Here is a 9,529-nt window from a genome sequence, read left to right on the forward strand (position 1 = left end):
TAAAGCAACGAAATCTATTTATGTATATGGTTACGGATACCATTATTTTTTTCAATGTTCAAAATTTTGATATCGATAAAAATATCGAAAGTTGAAAGCATATAAATTTTTATGGAACTATCGATAAAAAAAACTTACAAAAAATTAAAAAAAATGGTGAAAATTTATTTTAAATAATATAAATTTTTGTTGAAATTTTAATATTAGTATATTTAATCAATTAATTATCAAATTAATTATAAAAATTACAAAAACATTGAATTGATATTATATTTTTTTTAATTAATTTAATTTATAATAATAAAAAATTATTATTAATAAGAATATAATATATATATATATATGACAAATTATTTATTAATTAAAATAAAATAATTATTATAATTATACGGAAAAAATAGATGAAATGAAAAGAGAAAACAGTGGGATTGATTTGTTAATAACCGTGCATAAATTAAGGAGGATATTGTGGTTGTTGGACATGTATTAAATTGACTGTATAAGTATTCTTACATTTATTATAGATAAAATATTATGAAATATACATTTACGGGGACGAGTTATTGCCACGATAAATATTTGCACCATACCTTTTCTGCCCTTTAGCTTTTTTTTCATCTTCTGAGCCTATTTTTCTAAAAATTCATTTCTTGGTTTCTTCAACCTACCCAGTACACTCTCCAATTTATACCAATTAATCTCTCCAATTTATACCCATTGATCTAGACTGACGTTTAATTTTTAGTTACTCCCCAGTTCAAATCCGAAATACTTGTTGTTTGCCTATTCATGCTTTATGCATTCCTCTATAAAAACAATGTTATGCTTGTTTGATACAACAACATCCCTCGATCTGCTATAAAAACTCTTTTGGAGGCATATAACAAAACCTCATAAGCCCTTGTGCCAAGATGACTCCATAAGCAGCAAGATTTTGGAGAAATAAGCCGATTAAAAGAAGCCGAGGAAGAGAACTTTGGTTTGGGAAGCCAAGTTGGGTAAAAAACAAGTGGCAGTCAAGGGAGATGATAAGATCAGTGGCTGGTAGGTATGCATAGGGGAGTGGTTGGCTGAGGTAGACAATGAAAAATGGTTGTTTTTTATTTTTTTCTCTTCTTCTTTTAGAAATCAAGTTGTTCATCGAGACCATTCAGGAGAAGGTTTAAAAGGGCAAAAAGGGGAGTCTAAATACATTTATAGTGGTCGATTGGAAAGACACTGCGGCAATAAAGCCACCCATGTTTATATATACAGACATAATTACACATTGATTATTATAACAAATTCATAATTAAGCATTGTGAAATGTAAAGATGCATGCTCTTTTACTTAAGACAAATCACGTAGTTTAAGATCTACACGTATATAAATATACATATATCTATCTACTATATATATGAAGGAGAAGTGGTAAATGTATTTTTCCGTCTCCCATATTTTTTGTCGTTTTGGTCTTTTTTTTTTTATTATTTTTTTTTTATCTTTTTCTTTTAAAACGGCATCGATTTGTTTTGTTTTGTTTTTTTTATTTTTTATTTGATATTGTTCTTTGTTGTCAGAAGCCATTCCTCTTTCATACCTCCTTCAAACAATTTTGTTTGGAAAATCAAAATCTGAGGTTTAATAGTAGACAGAGGAAGAATTGGGGTTGAGCTGATGTTTATGTGTGTATTCCTTTTTTATTCGTACGATTTTGATAGCTGTTTTCGTTCATCTTGGCTTGCTTAGCTTGGATTCTTTGCCAAAAAAGGGCAAAAAAAAAAAAAAAAAAAAGCTTTGAGTGATATTGACCATGTTTGCTAAACAAATTTTTTGTGCTGTGATTTTGATTTTAACTGATCTGCTTTGGTACTTGAATTGATTGTGTGTGTTGTATTAAGTAAAACCAATGTCTTCCACATTTTTTAATAAAATGTATATATATATATATTTTAAAAAAAATTTCCTTCTAAGAGTTCATAGATCCATATAAAATATTTATAATATATAGATTAATTATGATTAGAAAACTTTTTTGAATATTTTTTGAAATCGATTAATTTGGTTTGAAAACTGGTTAAAATTTGAAAATTTGATAAATATATGTTGAATTAAGTTTTTTTAATGGAGTCATTACAAACCAGCTTTTGGGAGAAATGGATATCGAAGTAGCATTCGTAAACGAAGAGATGAAAAGAACAACTGTGATTTGGCTGAAAAATATGGTTGGAAGTGCGAGATCCGATTGGTCAGAAAGCGAGTCTACAACTTGTTTTCCTATTAATAAGTCAATTTGACAACCCACACATGGTTGAAAGAAGGATGGACGACATGTCATTTGGTCCAATCTTGGGCCAAACAACATGTCATTTGGATGCTGATGTCACTTTTGATGTCATTTTTATTTTAATTTTTTTACTTTTTAAAAAATTATATTTTTTTGGGATTTAATTACTCTTTAAAGTTTTTTTTTTTCTTCTAAATATTGCTTTTTAAAGCTATAAATATATATATATATATATATATATGGTTAATTGTGATCTATTTAATGAATATGGTAGACCAATATGCATTATTTTGATATTTTTTATTTATTTTATAAGATTTATATATATGATCAAAAAGTTAGCATAATTATGAATATACTTATTAATAAATGTATTTGATATTTCTTTATACTATTTAATTGATTTATAAATAATTATTTATATATACGTATATATTTATGTACTTAGGTATTCTTAAAAAATTATGCAAAACAAGGATTAAAAAAAAAAAATGCATATTGGTTTTGACTTTTTGTATTTGATTTTTTATTTAGAAAAAAAATACATAGGAATGGAGTATGGGGTTGAGGTGCGGTCGGACACAAATTTCGTGCTTGTTTTGGATGTGATTTTCTTTTTTTTTTTTTTTTTTTTTTTTGTTTCAATGTAAAATTTGAAAATTTGAATAGCTGGTGGAATGTTATATTAAGTTACATGTTTCTGAATATTATAGTTGTTGTTTTTTATTTATATAGGTATGTCTTTATGATTTTTGATGTTGGAATATAATAGTTTGAATTAATTAATTTCATAACTTAAAACAAAAAATGGATATGACATTTTTTAATGTAGAAGAGATCCTTCGTTTATATTTTGTTATTTTTATTATAATCTCATGTAGGTTTCAGCCGTTGTTTTGCTTTTGTTATTTGGAAAAGCTCACCGCTTCAAAATTGAAAGGTATAATTAAATATTCTTTTGTTTTGTAATGTATTCGTTTATGCAGTTTTGTTATATTTAATGTTGTATTTGTATTTTTTTATTTGTTCATGTTTTAGTTTAAACTTATTAGTTTCTCTTTTGATGTAATTAGAGAATGATTTAATAGATACATGGAAGTAATGTTGATTTTTTAGAAAAAGATAATATATATATATATATATATATATATATATATAAATTTTTTTTTTCTGTATTTGTTTGCTCTTCTTTGCAGATGGAAAAATCAAAGAAAATGGAAGAAACAATTGATGATTTATTAAATATAAAAAAGGAATATAATAGTAAAAGATGTAGACAAAGAAATGCTATTATATCAAACAAAAAAAGAAAAAAAGAAAAAGAAGAAAAAGAAGAAAAAGAAGAAGTTAACAAAAAGCGGAAAGAAAGATATGCCAATATGTCTAATAAGAAAAAACAATAAATTAGTCAAAAGATAAAAGAAAGAGATTAGTAAAAAAAAAAAAAAAAAAAAAAAAAAAAAAAAAAAAAAACAAAACAAAAAAACAAAGAAAGATATGCGAATATGTCCAAAGGAAAAAACAAGAAGAGATTAGTAGAAAAAGGAAAGAAAGAAACAACAATATGTCAAAGGAGAAAGAACAAGCGATTGTTGAAAAACAAAGAGAAAGACATGGTTAAAGACTTTCTATTAGTAATATTAATAAAGGCAGTGATGTAACTAAAAAGAAAAAGGAAAAATGTGGTAATAATAATGATGTCAATGATTATAGCAAAAATCGTATTACATATTTAGGATCTTCATCTAATCAAATAGATATTGGAAATATGGAATGCACTCCTTTTGGTATTATAGTTAGTCTGAATAAATTAATATTAGAAATGATGAAAATATTAGTGAAAATAAAGAAAGTGAGACTAATTATGTATCTCAAAAAAAAAAAAAGGAAAAATGAAGCAAATTATATTGAAAATATAGTTGATAAAGTTGATGTATTAAAAAAAACCTACATTTTGCAAATATGATAATGTGAATAAAATGTAATATGAGCCTAAAGGATTTTTTTGTGGCAATGGTGAAATTTTGTTGGTCCATAGTAAAATGCCGAATGAATTGCATATCTTTATACTGATGACAATGAACAAGGAAAGGAATTTAGAACATACATACATATATACAATAATACATTTGCTTTTATATTTTTTGGTGTTAAGTATGATAAGAATCTTTGTAAGAGAAATAAAGGAATTTATACATTTCGAGTTCAAGGTCAAATGTATCATTATATTCATGAATTAATACCTCAATATGTTAAACAACCATATTACTTACAACTTTATTTTTATGATATTGAGCATGAATTACAAAATTGTCTTTGTTGTGTTGATTCAATGAATATATAGATATTTTACGAAAGTTAATCAAAATATTAGAAGTGAATCCTTATGTTAAGTTTTTTTTTTTTTTTTTTTTTTGGGTCTTAAAGATATAGAAAATAAAAATAAAAATAACTTTTCATTCAAATAAAGTCGGATACAAGTCTAGATCAAAGAGTTTATAATGCTCCTCTTGCATATCAAGTGGTTGCCATATAGATTGAAAATGGAACTAATGTTGGAAATGGATGTTGTGAAATTATTATTAATAATCATTCAAGATGTAGTCATAAAGTTGAATATTATTTTAATTGTTATGATGCTTTGCAATATCCTTTAATGTTTTCTTATGGAAACATCGGTTGGCATCAAAGGATGCAAAAAATAGATAAAAATAAAAGACAATCTTAGTGTGAAGGACAATTTGTCACTGATCCAACCAAAATGTCTTCTGTTGCATAAATGCTTGATAAAGAAGCTGAAGGTCAGTGGTTATTTTGTTGTATGTGTTAAATATTTTGTATTCTTGTTTTATATGAATGTTTTATTGATATGTGGTTTTGTTATATTTGTATTTCTTTTTGTTTTAGTGATGGGTATGAGGAAAAACAGAGATATGGTTTCATACCATGAGTATTATTGCTACAAGTTGCAAATTAAAGAAGTAAGTGATTCAATGATTTTATAAACAGATTGTCTTTTGTAGCGGTATGTTATAGATATGTATATGTATGTTAAATTAAAAACTTCCAGGCTTGACTATTTTCAAAGCAAATAGTTTGAGATTTGTTTTGAATTGTATCAAGGAATAATGGATAGTGTAAGTATTGGAGAAAAAAAGAGGTATTAATGATGGACATAGAACAATACTTCTTGCTTCTTTTATAGGAAATCCTAGAGATATGCATAGGAGATATATAGATGCGATGACATTAGTTCTAAGTATATGGAAAGCCAGAAATTTTTATTACTATGACATGGAATCCAAATTGGATTGAAATTAAGCAAGAATTAGGACAAAATAAGGAAGTCCAAAATAGACAAAATTAGATTGTGCATGTTTCTAGAGTTAAATTGCAAGCTTTGAAACAAAGAGTTATTTGAAAAAGAAATATTTGGCCCTATTGTTGCTTTTTATGTATATTATTGAATTTCAAAAAAAGGTTTAGCGCATGTGCACATATTGATTATTTTGGAATCTCATGCAAAATTAGTTTCGCCTGATATTTTTGATAAAGTTATTTTTGCTGAAATTCCTAATAAAAACGCGATCTACATTTACATATTGTTGTAATTAAACATATGATGCATGGACCTTGTGATACTTTGAATCCTAAGAATGTTTGTATGAAAAAAAAATGATTAATGTAAAAATCAATATCCCAAGTCTTTTATGTTGAATACTATTTTGGGCAAATATTATCTAATGTATAGGAGAAGAGATAGTGATGTTTATGCTGTTGTTAGAAATTGTGTGCTTGACAATCATTGGGTTGTTCCTTAAATCTATATTTGCTTGCAAAATTTGATTGTTATTTAAATGTTGAAATATGTTTTACGATTAAAGTAGTCAAATATCTTTATAAATATGTGAACAAAGATCATGATAAAATTGCAATAAATATTTGTATAAATGATGATGTTAAAGATATTGATGAAATAAAAAATTTCTAATGTGCTAGATGGATATCACCACTGGAAGCAATGTGGAGAATTTATAGTTTTTTGTTAAATGAAATGTATCCACATGCTATGAAATTACAACTGCATCTTAAAAATAAACAAAATGTAATTTTTAAAGATTATGATATTTTACAATCTATAGTGAATAATAGTTTTTTTTTAGTAAAACAATTCTTATAGAGTTTTTGGCTATGAATAAAATAAATCAAGAAAGTAGACAACTTTTGTATAGAGAAATGCCAACAAATTATGTTTGGGAATGAGAATTAAAATTATGGACAAATGAAAGAAACAATGTGCTGTGGTTGGTAGATTTGTCATAGTTAGTACTTTAGATGGGGAAAGATATTATTTGAGATATTGCTAAATCATATTAGAGGACCTACTTCTCCTTTAAATTTGAAATTTCTAAATAGTGTTCAATGTTGTTCTTATCGTAATGCTGCATTGTTGTATGGATTATTAGATATAAATAGTGACGTTGAAAAATGTTTAGAGGAAGCATCTTTATATGAAATGCCTTATATATTATGTATATTATTTACTACTATATTGGTGTGTTGCAATCTTGCCAATCCTAAGAGTTTGTAGAATAAATTTGAGAAAGCATTTTATGAAGATTATAGAAATTTTGTTTATACAGATGATTATATAAAATGTAAAGTTTTATAGCATATTAGTTCAGTGGTTGAATCAATGGGAAAAAATTGTCTGATTATGATATGGTTAATTTTGATTGTTGTATAGATGATATACATGATGAAATAGAGAAATTAATGAGGAAATTTCAATTATTGTAAATAATGAGGATATTTTAGCTGCTAATTCATCAAATGGTAAAAAAAAAAAAATGTGCATATGATCAGATATTCAATAGAGTTTTCAGTTCAAGCTCGGATTTTTTTTATTTTATTTTATTTTTTTTATAAATGGTCCATGAGGTAGTGGGAAAACATATTTGTAAAAATCTATTTTGGTTGCTATTCCATCAAAGGGTTTAATTGCAATTGCTACATCTTCTTGAAGAGTTACTGCTTCTATTTTACTTGATGGTATAATAGCACATTTTAGATTTAAGATTCCACTTATTGTAAAAAATACAAGTGCTTGTAACATCAGTAAACAATTAGAACTGGCTCAACTGTTAAGGGATGCAAAATTGATAATTTGGGATGAAGCTCCTATGATGATGAAAAAGTACATAGAATCATTGGATAAAATGTTGCAGAATATAAACAATTGTGATATTCTGTTTGGTGGTAAAGTTGTTGTTTTTTGTGGTGATTTTCGACAGATGTTATCTGTTGTTCCAAAAGAAAATAGGCAAGAAATTATAAATTCAAGTTTGGCCAAGTCATATTTGTGGAAGCATTTAATCAAGATAAAATTAAAAAAGAATATGCGAGCTTGATAAGCAAATAGGCAAGAAGTTATAAATTCAAGTTTGGCCAAGTTTTATTTGTGGAAGCATTTAATCAAGATAAAATTAAGAAAGAATATGTGAGCTCGATAAGATCCATTGTTTTGTCAATTATTATTGCGAATGGAGGATAGACTTGAGGAGTGTATTGTGAATGATTATATACAGTTGCCATTGACAATGGTAATATTTAATATGGATGATAAAGTTGGATTAAATGTTTTGATTTATTATAGTTTTCTTATATTAGAAATGTATGATCAAAATATAGATTTGATGACAAATCATGCAATTTTGACACCGAGGAATGACTATGTAAATGATATAAATAATGTTTTGACATATCGATTTGTTGGTGATGTTGTGAAATTTTATTTTTTAATGAATTTGTAAATAAAGATGAAAATGATGTTCATGAGGATTTTTTAAATTCTTTGAATCCAAATGGATCCTTCCACATGAATTAAAATTAAAAGTGAATTGTCCAGTTATATTATTAAGAAATATTAATTCGTTAGAGGGACTTTGCAATGAAACATTGTTGATATGTCATAGATTTGACCGTAATGTTATAGATGTTTAAATAAATATTAGAGAATATAAAGGAAAGAGAGTTTTTCTACCTAGAATACCATTTGTTCCAATAGAAAATGTCAAAGATGTTTTTCAGTTTATAAGAAAACAATTTCCTATTAAATTGTGCTTTGCTATGACAATCAAAAAAGCGTAAAAACAAATGTTGAATTATGTCGGTGTTTATTTGAGAGAAACTGTATTTTCACATGAACAGTTACATATAGCTTTATGTAGAGTTAAAACTGGTGATTGTGTAAAATTTCTTAATTGTGAAGATTTGGTTAATATCGGAGATCATAGATTGACAAAAAATATTGTTTTTCAAGCAATATTATCCTTGGTGAATTCTTAGAGATTATTTTGATTTGATTGTGTTTTAATCCACAAGTTCAATGGCTTTCATTAATTGGCTGGTACATTATTATGTGAGATTTGTTTGCTTTTATTATTTTTATTCTATGTTTTTAATGAATTGTCTATCATTGACAACATTTCGTGTTTGATTTTTTTGCAATGTAATCAAATCAAATGGATATGGGAAAAAAAAAATAGCCATGTAAATATTGGATAAGAATATTAGAATTAAAAGGTAAGGAATTCACCTTTTGTTTTTAATTAGTTGTTAGACTGCATATTTTAAATTTAAATGGTGTATTTTTTTTCTATCATTTGTTATATAATTGTTGTGATTGTTAAGTTATTTTGTATCACTTTATCTTAGATGAAATGTATTTTGTGATGATGATGATGATGTGCATTAAAAGTGCAGTATATTTCTATTACGTTATCTGTGTTCTTGATTGGGTATATTATTTATTGTGTATAACAATTAGTAAAACCTTTAATTTCAATGTTTAGTGATGGAGATAAGATTGGTAAACAATGCCTATATGTCTAACAATGCTTTCTTTGTTATCAGAAAGGGGTTGTGGTTTTGATTTTGCTACTTTCTGATGTATTTTGGTAATGATCTAGTTTATATTTCTTTTAAAATTTTGTAGACAAACATTAATTTATATCAAGAAGTTATTTGGAAAAGCTTAATTAGGTCTAACCAAATAAAAGTAAAAAAATTGCATTAGAATTGTTTACATTAGTTAGTAATTTTTGCTACATAATTATTAATCAATCATTGGGAAAGGGAGAAAAAGTTCTGCCATGTTTCACAAAGTAGCTTCAAAATTAATTGAATTTTAATGACACAGCATTATTAGATATACATAATTTTATGAGTTTGTGGAGTAAAAAAGAATATTGATTTTGTTGT

Source organism: Ziziphus jujuba, chromosome 9 (assembly GCF_031755915.1).
Source record: "Ziziphus jujuba cultivar Dongzao chromosome 9, ASM3175591v1".
In the NCBI taxonomy this organism is placed as follows: domain Eukaryota; kingdom Viridiplantae; phylum Streptophyta; class Magnoliopsida; order Rosales; family Rhamnaceae; genus Ziziphus; species Ziziphus jujuba.